The sequence below is a fragment of the Budorcas taxicolor genome, chromosome 5 (assembly GCF_023091745.1).
Source record: "Budorcas taxicolor isolate Tak-1 chromosome 5, Takin1.1, whole genome shotgun sequence".
NCBI lineage: Eukaryota > Metazoa > Chordata > Mammalia > Artiodactyla > Bovidae > Budorcas > Budorcas taxicolor.
This window is the reverse complement of record NC_068914.1, coordinates 163,326,807-163,339,414: the sequence shown is the minus strand read 5'-3', so window position 1 is coordinate 163,339,414 and position 12,608 is coordinate 163,326,807. Positions and strand designations below refer to the sequence as shown.

General features: G+C 52.1%; 1 protein-coding gene across 5 annotated transcripts in view; it reads right to left on the bottom strand.

Annotated features, from left to right (window-relative positions):
• The window catches only part of PPP6R2 (protein phosphatase 6 regulatory subunit 2), a 64,328-nt gene that overhangs the window by 44,513 nt on the left and 7,207 nt on the right, over positions 1–12,608 (bottom strand). For all 5 annotated transcript variants that reach the window (XM_052641537.1, XM_052641536.1, XM_052641541.1 and 2 more), the window contains exon 2: positions 4,949–5,075. The gene's annotated coding sequence lies outside the window, so the exon portion shown is untranslated. The remainder of the gene's footprint in view (positions 1–4,948; positions 5,076–12,608) is intronic.

The window sequence follows — 12,608 nt, the reverse complement described above, 5'->3', positions numbered from 1 at the left end:
CACCTTTGCTCATCTCACCTAAGACCCAATGCAGCCAAAAATGAATAAATTTAAAAACCGATTTTTTAGAGAAAAGCTCACCTTTGCTCATCTCACCTAAGACATATAAACCAGCACTGTGACTAGAAATAAAACTGAATTACTCTCTAAGTCACTCACTTAGACTGACCATCACCCCACTGGCCCACATCGGGACAGCTCTAGGTCATTCAACCAAAAATCTCTGTGTAATAACATTCCTGAGCTTTGGTGGCTACCAAGTACTTTAAGAAACGGGTCATCTCATCAGCAGCATCCATGAAGAGTTCACAGTGACAGCACCAGTTTAGGTGACCTCATCTCACCGCCCAAGGAACTGGTATAAACTGGTTCCAGAACTGTCACTCAGGTAACAGCTGCACACTTCTTATCCACACACTTCTTGTATCCCGACAACTCTGTGCTACCCTCCAAAGAGATGCTGGCATCCTCTTACTGGGCCCTTGCCTACCAGAAGACTAACTTTCCTTCCCAAGATGACCCAGAGGCCCGCCACTGACAGCTCATCCTTAGAACAAGGCACTGGCTCATGATTGCGGCTCAGATCATGAGCTCCTTATGGCAAAATTCAGACTTAAAACTGAAGAAAGAGAAAACCACTAGGCCGTTCAGCTATGAACTAAATCAAATTCCTTAGGATTATACAGTGGAAGTAGCAAATGGGTTCAAGGGATGAGATCTGATCGACAGAGTGCCTGAAGAACTATGGACGGAGGTTCGTAACACGGTACAGGAGGTGGTGACCAAAACCATCCCCAAGAAAAAGAAATGCAACAAGGCAACATGGCTGTCTGAGGAGGCCTTACCAACAGCTGAGGAAAGAAGAGAAGCAAAAGGCAAGGGAGAAAAAGAAAGATATACCAATCTGAACCCAGAGTTCCAACAGCAAAGACAGAGAAGAAAACCTTCTCTTCCCTGATGGCTCAAACAGTAAAATATCTGCCTGCAATGCAGGAAACCTGGGTTTGATCCCTGGGTCAAGAAGATCCCCTGGAGAAGGTGGCTACCCACTCCAGGGGAGAATCCCATGGACAGAGGAACCTAGGGGGCTACAGTTCATGGGGTCGCAAAGAGTCGGACACGACTGAGAGGCTAACACTTTCACTTTTACTTTCAGTGAACAGTGCAAAGAAACAGAGAGAAACAACAGGATGCGAAAGACTAGAGAGCTTTTCAAGGGAATCAGAGAGACCATGGGAACATTCCACGCAAAAATGGGCACAATAAAGGACAGAAACGCTATGGACCTAACAGAAGCAGAAGATACTAAGCAGAGGTAGGAAAAACACACAAAAGAACTCTACGAGAAAGATCTTAATGACCTGGATAACCAGGATGGTGTGATCACTCACCTAGAGCCAGACATTCTGGAGTGTGAAGTCAAGCAGGCCTTAGCAAGCATTACTACCAACCAAACTAGCGGAGGTGACAAAATTCCAGCTGAGCTATTTCAAATCCTAAATGATGATGCTATTAAAGTGCTGCACTCAATATACCAGCAAATTTGGAAAAGTCTGTAATGGCCACAAGACTGGAAAAGGTCAGCTTTCATTCCAATCCCAAAGAAGGGCAATGGCAAAGAATGCTCAAACTACCACACAACTGCGTTCATTTCACATGCTAGCAAAGTAATGCCCAAAATCCTTCAAGCAAGCCTTCAACAGTACACGAACTGAGAACTTTCAGAAGTACAAGCTGAATTCAGAAAAGGCAAGAGGAACCAGAGATCAAATTGACAACATCTGCTGGATCACAGAAAAAGTGAAAGAATTCCAGAAAAACATCTACTTCTGCTTCACTGACTATACTAAAGCCTTTGACTATGTTGGTCACCACCAACTATGGAAAATTCTTAAAAAGATGGGAATATCAGACCACCTTACCTGCCTCCTGAGAAACCCATAGAAGCAAAGAAACCAAGAAGCAAAACTTAGAACCGGACATGAAACATTGGACTGGTTCAAAATTTGAAAGGAGTACAACAAGGCTGTATACTGTCACCCTGCTTATTTAATTTATATGCAGAGCACATCATGCAAAATGCCTGGCTGGATGAAGCACAAGCTGGAATCAAGATTGCCAGGAGAAATCTCAGTAACCTCAGGTATGCAGATGACAACACCCTTATGGCAGAAAGTGAAGAGGAACTGAAGAGCCTCTTGATGAAAATTAAAGAGGAGAGTGAAAAAGCTGGCTTAAAACTCAACATTCAAAAAACTAAGATCATGACATCCAGTCCCATCACCTCATGGCAAATAGATAGGGAAAAAAATGGAAACAGTGACAGACTTTGTTTTCTTGAGCTCCAAAATCACTGCAGATGGTGACTGCAGCCATGTAATTAAAAGCTATGCTTGCACCTGGAAGAAAAGCTATGCCAAACCTAGACAGCGTATTAAAAAGCAGAAACATCACTTTGCCAACAAAGGTCTGTATAGTCAAAGCTATGGTTTTCCTAGTAGCCATGTATGGATGTGAGAGCTGGACTATAAAGAAAGTGGGGCACCAAAGAATTGATGCTTTCGAACTGGTGCTGGAGAAGATTCCAGACAGACCCTTGGACAGCAAGATCAAACCAGTCAATCCTAAAGGAAATCAACCCTGAATATTAATTGGAAGGACTAACACCGAAGCTCCAATACTTTGGCCACCTGATGGAAAGAGCTGACTCACTGGAAAAAACTCTGATGCTGGGAAAGACTGAGGACAGGAGAATAAAGGGATGGCAGAGGATGAGATGGTTGGATGGCATCACCAACTCGACGGACACGAGTTTGAGCAAACTGGGAGATAGTGAAGGACAAGGAAGCCTGGCGTGTTGCCGTTCACGGAGTCGCAAGGAGTCGGACATGACTGAGCGACTGAACAACACCTGGCTCGTGACCTGGCGTGGTGACTCGAGGTATCTCTGGTTATACCTGAGCTCCAATACTCTACAAGCATTCCTGTCATATCCTGACAACGCCCTCCAGTCTCTCGGGAATGCCAAGCAAAGGATTGCCATTACCTTCCAGACTCTCATCCAAGAGCCAAAAGAGGAACTTCAAGTGCTGCTGCTGCTCTTTTTCTGGTCAGTACGACCATCAGACAGAAGGCAGCTTCCAAAGAGAAACGCTGCCCGTGCGACCACGCAGTTCCATGAGCAGAGCCCTTGAGACGCGGACATTCTGTGGCAGAGACTGTCGCTAAGGGAAAAGGAGGCTCCGGCCACAGGGCAGTCTCAAGCGCCGGCTCTGCTGGGTGACCCGGCCTCTTGTGTGTCGGGTCCTCACCTGAAAACTGGGACAAGGAGCCCCTCCAAAGAGGGCCAACTGTGAGGGCGACTCAAGCTGCCCTCTGGGTGAGGAGCCCGGAACAGGACTGGCACAGCCTCTCCTCAGAGGTACCGATGGCAGAGAGGAGGAGACAGAGACACAGGCACCATGCCGCCGAGGCTGGGCTCAGCGCTGGCCGGGGTGGGCACAGCTTGCTCAAGGCAGCGGAGCAGCGCCTCTCCCGGAGCCGGCTTCAGTGGCGTCACACTGGTAGCTGGAGGTGGGCATGAGGGGAGCTCTGCACTGCGGAATCAACAGACGCTGTAAGCAAGGAGGATTCTGACTCTCCCAGAGAGTCAGTAGGTAAACATTTCTCAACACACCGCGGAAACCTCACTGGTCTGGAAAAAAGTGACAATGCAAGTCCATGGAGAGCAGCGGATACCTGCGCAATCCATCAGTCCACAAGCAAGAGCACGTCCATACTGGACACAGTCCGCTAGGGGCGGCAGGAGGGAGACCCAGAGAAAGGGGGTGGCTGGCAGGAACCGACGAATAAAAGTCTAAACTCAGAAGTGAAAGAAGAAATGGCCACAAGCATGAAGGAAGTTTAAATGATTACCAAGAATAGTTTACCTAAGACTACGCTGAACCATCTGGACTCTGGAAATCCAGTCAAAGCCCTGTCAGATGCAGAACTGGCCAGAACCGGCCTCCAGAAGAGGGTGGACGAGTCTGAGCAAACTCCGGGAGACAGTGAAGGACAGGGAAGCCCAGTGTGCTGCAGTCGCGGTTCTGAAGAGTCGGACATGACTTAGAGACCAAAGAACAAGTCTCTTCCGACTTTTGAAGAGATAGCTTAATTTACTTTTAAAGTTTTATTTATTTACTTAGCTGGCTGCGATGGTCTTAGCTGTGGCACTCGGAATCTTGGCTGCATCGTGAAGGATCTTCCATCACAGCGCGCAGATTCTCAGCGCACTGAGCAGACGCTCGCCACAGTGCCCGGGCTTACTTGCTCCACAGCATGCGGGATCTTTGTCCCAGACCAGGGACTGAACATCTGTCCCCTGTATTGCATGGTGGATTCTTGCCCACTGGACAAGCAGGGAAGTCCTCTTAGCCTAATTTCTAAAGCACTGAAGCACTCACAAGAAGTTATAACTATCGTAATTCATCCAGCATCTAACTGGACTGCAATGGGAGAGCCTTTCAGGCGCTTCTGCTCCTGTGGAGGCACGAGCCCTTCCCTCCCTTTCCGGCGCCTGCACGGACTGTGCTCTGACGGTGGCCACGCTCACACCTAAGCCCGAGCCACCTGCTCCGCACGAGTGACTCACCACACGGCACACACACAACTGGCTGTTTTATTTGGATTACACTTTGGCTTAGAGAGACCAAGTCACTTTTCCACAACACAGCACCTCAAAACTGGCTGTTTTATTTGGATTACACTTTGGCTTAGAGAGACCAAGTCACTTTTCCACAACACAGCACCCCACAGACACACAAGGGTCAAAGAAACCCCAAAAGTCAGGAGACCATATACACATCTTCAAAACTAAAATTTTTATTGTCATCCATCCTTGAATGTCTCCTCATACCGTCTATTTGTATATACCACACAATTAACGAGAATCAAAAACAGTTCTTACCTTCTGTGGAAACTCCTCGTTTAAATTTTATATTTAGGCAAAATATAAAAACATTTGGGACTTTTTCTTGGAGTATATGCAACTTTAAGAAAAAAATTTTCATTCAGTAGATGTAGAATCTCTTCACCTGAAAAATAAGAGAGGAAAAAAAACTTAAGTTCTACGTCTTTAAAGTCAACTCTCCAAAATGATAGAGAAAAGAAAAACAGAAGTCATTACCTTAACCGAGAATTCAGATTATCAGAACAATTTGTGACCAAGGGTCTAAACCTCCCCTGTCCTTGCTTGCTCTGTGAGACTGGTGCCAGCGCCACACGCCCACCCCCAGCTGGGCAGCCAGCCGATGGGATGCCCGGGGCGCAGGGCTGAGCAGGCCTCTGCGGAGCCGTCCAGGGCCACGCCCGCACTACCAACCCCAACAAACACACATCCTGATCACAAGACGCCTAGACGACGCCCCTCACAATTCCAGAAAACAGGGGCTCCAAAGGGTTCCAGGTGGGACTGCTAGACACCATTTCCAAACGTCAGCAGCACTCCTCGGAGAAAATCCTGACTTCAAGGTGTGCAGCAAAAACGTGGACCAAGAGCGCCCTGGACTGTTCACTCTGTATTTGCACGAGAGTCATGATCTCACCATCTGAAAAGCACGCTTACGCAACAAGGAGGGATGGCCGCTCTAGAACATACCAGCCGTAGGAGACTGGCCCATCAAACACAACACTTAAGTCTTGTTCGGGTCCAATTAAGATGAACCGAGTTGAAGAGTGCGTTTTTGACGCTGTTGGGGAAATCTAAATACAGGCTGGTACTAGCACTAAGGAATTGATGTGAACCTCTCAGTTGTAGAAATAACATGGTTACTTTGGTTTTAAAAACAAAAACCTCCCTTATCTGGCAGAAAAAATGAAGTATTCATGAGTGAAATGACATTATTTTTCGGATTACTTTTAAAACACTTTACCAAAACACAAGAGCCAAACAAATTTTAAAGGTGTGAGAGAGAAGAACACCACCAACAAAAAAAACCTGGCAAAGTGCTGATCACCGATGAAGCTGGGAAGTGAGCACAAGGGTATCCGGTGTTTTCTGGTGTCTTTTTAAATTCCATATAAAAAGAAACAAAAGTACTTGGAGTTGTGCTAGTAAACCAGCAGTAAGTCAATGTTATACCCTAACACAGGAAACTAGTTTTTAAAACTGTGAAACAGAACAAAGGACCCTTCCTTTAAAATTCAGTCAGGAGGTCCAAAGGGGAGCCCTCACCCAGCACTGCCGGGTTTCGATCACAGACCCCCAAGGAGGAAGGCTTCCCATTTGCCCAGCAACTCAGTCAGTAACAAACCGTCAGCACCCTGAACTCTCATTTCCTCCAAGGGACTTTTGCTCAAGAGTGCCGCGCACCTCCTCCTCTTCCCCTAATTAGTGCCCTCCGTCTTCTCAGAGAGACCTGCCCATGGCTTTTGTTACTGCTTGGCTGTCCTGCACTGCTATTCTCAAACTCCCACCCAATTCAGAACTGGCTTTTCAGCACTTCATACAGTTTCTCTATAAGGGCCCTCAGACCTGTTTATTCTGACTGAACAGGGTGCTTTCATAACACTGCATCTTCTTGACACATTCTCCTCAGTGTGAGCTGGAGGAAGCCCAACAGCCAGGACATGGTAGGGGGTGCAGCTGGGACACTGGGGTGCAGCCGGGGAATGGGGGTGCAGCCAGGACATGGGGGTGCCACTGGGACATGGTGGGGGTGCAGCCAGGACATGAGGGTTGCAGCCAGGACATGTGGGGTGCAGCCAGGGAACAGGGGGTGCAGCCACAGAATGGGGGTGCAGCAGGGATGTGGGGGTGCCACCGGGACATGGTGGGGGTGCAGCCAGGACATGAGGAGTGCAGCCGGGAGATGGGGGTTGCAGCCGGGACATGGTGGGGGCACAGCCAGGGAATGGGGGGGTGCAGCTAGGACATGAGGGGTGCAGCCGGGGAATGGGGGGTGCAGCCAGGACATGAGGGGTGCAGCCAGGAAACAGGGGTGCATCCATGGAATGGGGGGTGCAGCCAGGACATGGGGGTGCCACCGGGACGTGGTGGGGGGTGCAGCCGGGACATGAGGGTTGCAGCCGGGACATGGGGGTGCCGCCGGGACATGGTGGGGGGTGCAGCCGGGACATGAGGGTTGCAGTCGGGACATGGGAATGCAGCCGGGGAATGGGGGGTACAGCCGGGACATGGGGGGTGCAGCTGGGACATGAGGGGTGCAGCCGGGGAATGGGGGGTACAGCTGGGACGTGGTTGGGGATGCAGCCGGGGAACTGGGGCGGGGTGTGCAGCCGGGGAACGGGAGACGAGGCTCCTCAGCAGGCAGGGACCCTGAGCACACACCCCATGCTCGCACTGCCTGGCAGCGCCACCCTCTCCCGTGCCCTCCCTGCCAAGGCAGGCACACTGTCCTGCTCAGAATCACAGCAGGCTCTCAGATCTTGTCAGCAGCCTGGTTTTCCTGTGACCTCTTTCTCCCAAGCCCTACCTCACCTCCATCCCTAAACATACGTATTCCCTGAGGTCCACACAGGCACCCCGAACTGGACAGGGGCCGGCACTCTCACAGGCCCAGCACGCCCTTCTGGGCCTCCCAATGCCTTCATTCAAGGATCTGTTTTTGACACTTTCGCTTCTAGCGGAGTTGGACCAGATTTACAAATGAAATGGTTCTCAGGACACTGGCTACCTGGCAGGGAAAACAGTGACCCCTCAAGCAGGGAACAGAGGAGCCCGTTAACTGCCCAGCTTCCTGCCTGACAAAGAGTTCTGGGTCACAGCAGAGGAACCAGGTGGGTCCAGCAGTCCCCGAGGGGAAGAAAGAGCGCTGGGAGTCCAGGGGGCAAGGCACGAGCATTGCCAAGCAGAGCACAGGGTGAGACAGAGGCGCGGACAGCGCCGAGGATGCACCCGCGCCGGCCAGGTACTGCTCAGCCCGTGTGTGTGAGAAGAGCAGCCAAGCCAAGGGTTAGCGGAACCATCCTCCAGGTTCACATGGCGTCAAGAAGAGTTGCTCCTCCTCCCCGTCACAGAGGCTATTTTCCCAACTTCTGGGCATTGCACAAATATTCAGAAGACTTCTGCTTCAGTGGTGGGGCAAAATGAGACCTGGACTCAACATTCCTGTGGTCCCACCTGACAAAGCCTAAAAGCCAGACCCACAGAATCTGGCTTAGTTGGTAAAGAATCCGCCTGCAATGCAAGAGACCCTGGTTCGATTCCTGGGTTGGGAAGATCCGCTGGCGAAGGGAACAGCTACCCACTCCAGTCTTCTGGCCTGGAGAATTCCATGGACAGAGGAGCCTGGCAGGTTACCGTCCATGGGGTTGCAAAGAATCGGACACAACTGAGTGACTTTCACTTCACTTCACTTCACAGAATTAAACTCCTTCCAAGTAATTTAACAACATTCCAGACAAAGGTCAAGAATATTTATAGAAAACAAAAATACCCAGCATCCAAGAAGATAAAAGTCACAGTATCTTGGCATCCAATCAAAAATGACCAGATATGCAAGGAAGCGGGAAAAACAAACCATGATCCACCCAGAAATGACAGACAGTAAAACTGACAGACAAGGACATTAGACAGTGGTTGTAACTGTATCCCATGTTCAGACACCTGGAGGGAAGACGAGATGTGTTAGAGAGAGACACGGAAGATGTACAAAGCCCCAAAGAGAATCAGAAACATACTCTAAATCCAACAAAAGGCAGAGAGAGAGGACAAGGGCCCCGAGAGCCCACCGCGAGGCACACTGGGGTGCCGGGCGCCGCCTCACTCTCAGCGCACCCCTACTCCCCCTGCCCGCCCTGCACGATTTCCTGACTCACTGCCAGCCTCTGCAGCGGACACCTCGGCACGTGGGCCTCTGCCTGAAACACCCTCCCTCCACCTTCCTTACCTGGCAAATTCCTATCTGCCCCTCAAGTTCAAAATTCAAAGACAATCACTTTTATCAGGCTTTCTTGAGTTCTTCCTCAGCACTGTTACAAGAGAATCAACACACTATAATCTAGTTTTAAGTATTTTTTATCTTCAATCATGAAAAAAAATTAAAATATTAAAAAGTCCAGAGAAAACTACAAAAAATCCATGTATTGAGATCTAATAAATGTTAACTATTTGCTTACGTATGGAGACAGTATTAGTCGCTCAGTCGTGTCCGACCCTGGGTGACTCCATGGACTGCAGCCCACCAGGCTCCTCTGTCCGTGGGATTCTCCAGGCAACAACACTGGAGGGGGGTGCCATTCCCTTCTCCAGGGGACAGCACCAACCCAGGGGTCAAACCTGGGTCCCCCGCACTGTGGGTAGGTCCTTTACTGTCTGAGACACCATGGAGGACCGCTGACATATGCCACCTACTCAAAAAAATGTTTCTAGGAGTTCCCTGGTGGCATGGAGGGTACGAATCTGCACCACAGAGAGCCGCCACAGCAAGGCCCTGGGGGGCACCCGCCCCAGCACACAGCTGAGAGCGGCAAGCAGCGCCTGCCTGGACCTGCTCTCAGCACTGCGCTCCTGGGAGAACCAAAACCAACGGCGGCAGGCAGGCTCGAGCCAAGGCTGAGCCTGTCGCTCTGGCTACGTCGGGTCCCCGTCGCTGTGCACGGGCCCTCTGGACCAGGGGCGAGTGGGCGCGGCCCTCCGAGTGCGGCGCGCAGGCCTCTTGGTGCGGAGGGGTCTCTCGTCCAGGAGCGCGGGCTCTAGGGTGCAGGAGCTTCAGGACTTGCGGCACACGGGCTCAGGTGCCCCGAGGCACGTGGGACCTTAGCTCCCGGACCAGGAATCGAGCCCGTGCCCTCTGCATAGGCAGGTGGACTCTTAACCACCGGACCACCAGGAAGGCCTCTAGGCTGAGACTCTGGAAGGAAAAGTAATGTTAAACAGGCAGCTAAGAAGCAGTGCCAAATAGGCAGAAAAACTCCCCAACAGCACGAGGGTGGAAACCAGGGCAATGAACAGAGCTGAGTCCAAACAAGGGCGCAAAAGCACTAGTTTAAGGAGCACTGATGCGGGGTGACGCCTGCCCTGAGAAAAGAAGCGGCAGGAGCCGCTGCCACGGGGACCTTCTCACTAAGGGCCGGCAGCCCGCGAGCCGAGGACGACTCAGCGCAGGAGGCGATCCGCCGCCAACCCCCGGGCACAAGTGGGACCGCAGAGGCCGCAATCGTGGCAGGGCCAGCCCAAGGCCACGAGGTTACCGTCAGCTCTCGAACTGGAACCCAGGCTGTCTGAAAGCAGTCCATGTTCTCAATCTCTACACGACCCCAGATTCTGACCCAGATTCTAGTTGATACAGGGGAAAGGAAGGCATCACAGCAGATGCAGTAGGCCTGAGGCAGACGGAATGGAAGCAAAGGCCCAACCCAGGGCTGGATGGCCCAGGGTGTCACCCAGCGAGCCTTCCGAGCAGAGCGCCCAGGGCCTTCACCGTGACGAGCTGGGGTCAGGCGGTGACCACCAAGCACAACCTTCTGAGTGTGCTCAACACCAACGAACTGCACCCTTTGAAAGAGTGGATCTCACAGGACAGGAATTACATCTTAATGAAAAAACACGCACACTCAGTGGGCTGACAGGTAACAGTCAAGTTCCCAGAGGGGAGCAGACCAGACAGAGAAAGCAGCTCTGCGGTGCCCCCCGAGGAGAGGCTGGAGGGCTGGGAGAGAGCCCACAGGACTGAACTCAGGAGTCAGGATGGCGCTGTGCTCAGTGACAGCTGCCACAAGGAAACCTGCAGGAGCTCTATCTACTCCTTTTAAGTTACTGACCACAAACCTCATGTGCACAGAGAACACAGCCCGGCGAGCCTGCTTCCTCTTGGAGCGAGCTTGCCTCTTCTGAGACGACCGGGACAGGCGCTGGACAGACGTGAACTCTGCACAACCCCTCGCATCACAAAGCAAGTCCCCCTGCCCAGGACCCCCAGTCACCACAGGTGGGGAGGGATGGGGCGGGTCCAAGTCTCAGCTCCGAGAGGCCCCACGGCCTCTGCTCTTGCCCCCAAGGAGCCCTGTGGCCAGTGCAAAGAAGCCCTTCCAGCCTCCCCAAGGATGACTGAACCCTGGAGAGCCCCGTCTCGCGAGGAGGCCTGGCTCCACACACAGAGCAGACAGGAGCCAGCGCCACCCAAACTGGGCTCAACCCACCAACTCAGGAAAAACAGTCATTTGATTCCTCGCAACCCTTCAACATCCTTACCCCCCTAACTCACAGAAAAAGCACACGGTCTCAAGTGGGAACCCTCCAGTCTTCAGCTCACCAAATCTGCAACCCGAATCACAGTCCCTGCCTCCCGTCATTACAGCACAAAAAGGGCCTTGCTCCCGCCAAGACAAACCACTGTACCCGCGCGCTCAACCCTGCCCTTCACACCTCCTGGCCTGTCTCCCCCTCGCTCACTGTGCACGCACAGCCGTGCACGCCGTCGCCCCACAGACGCCTCTCTGATTCTGCTCACAGCAATGCTCCCCCGAGGGACGCTGGCTCGCGCCGTCCCCTCCCATCCAGCTCCTGCGCCCACCACGCCACCAGACTGTTCCCATGAAGGAAGTCAGTGACCCCCCAGGACCACCCCCTGGCATCTCCTGGCCTGACACGGTGGAAGTAACACCATGTCATAGCCTCCCTGACACCACACCCTGCAGGGCCCTGCGGCCCCAGAGCTACTCTCTGTCAGCTCCCACTTCTGCTCAGTCCACCAGTGGGCACCTCCCAGCGTCAGTCCTGTCTCCCTCCTTGCCCTCTGCTGCACAGGTTTAAAAGTGCAGCTCTCCGAGTTCTGGTTCTAGAAAAACTGGAGCGGCTATATCACACTAATCTCCCTGCTGATAGTAAGTATAAACTCTAAACTAAACATAAAAACACCTATTTGAACACACAGAAACGTGCAGTGAGTGGAGGGGACACAGTCACTGAAAGGAGAGCGAGCCCCACGAGCTCTGCACTGGGGAGCTCCTGAGACCGCGTCGGCCACAGGAGGAGGAGGCCCGATTTCAGGGCTGCCAGGACGGCTGAAACTGGACCGGAGAATCTAAGAGAGAAGTGCATGCGTGTGCCCAGGCAAGTCCAACTCTATGAGAGCGAAAGTGAAAGTCAGTCAGTCGGGTCCGACTGTGTGTGACCCCATGGACTATAGAGTCCATGGAATTCTCCAGGCCAGAATACTGGAGTGGGTAGCCGCTCCCTTCTCCAGGGGACCTTCCCAACCCAGGGATCAAACCCAGGTCTCCCGCATTACAGGCAGATTCTTTACCAACTAAGTCCAACTCTACGGGACCCCACAGACCTCAGCCCACTAGGTTTCTCGTCTGTGGGATTTCCCAGGCAAGAGTACTAGAGTGGGTTGCCGTTCTCTTCCCCAGGGTATCTTCCCAACCCAGGGATCGAACCCACGCGTCCTGCATTTGCCAATTCTTTACCACTGAGCCACCAGGGAAGCCCAAGATGAATAAGGTCTGAGGACTGGGTGCGAGACATGGTGACTGCTGTCAGTAACAAGGCACTGAGGTCTGCTAAGACAAGCCTCACGTGTTCTTCCCATGTATATGCACGTGTGTATGCATGATAAGACAGTGGTGACTGTGACAGTTAACTGGATGGGGAGGATTCCTTC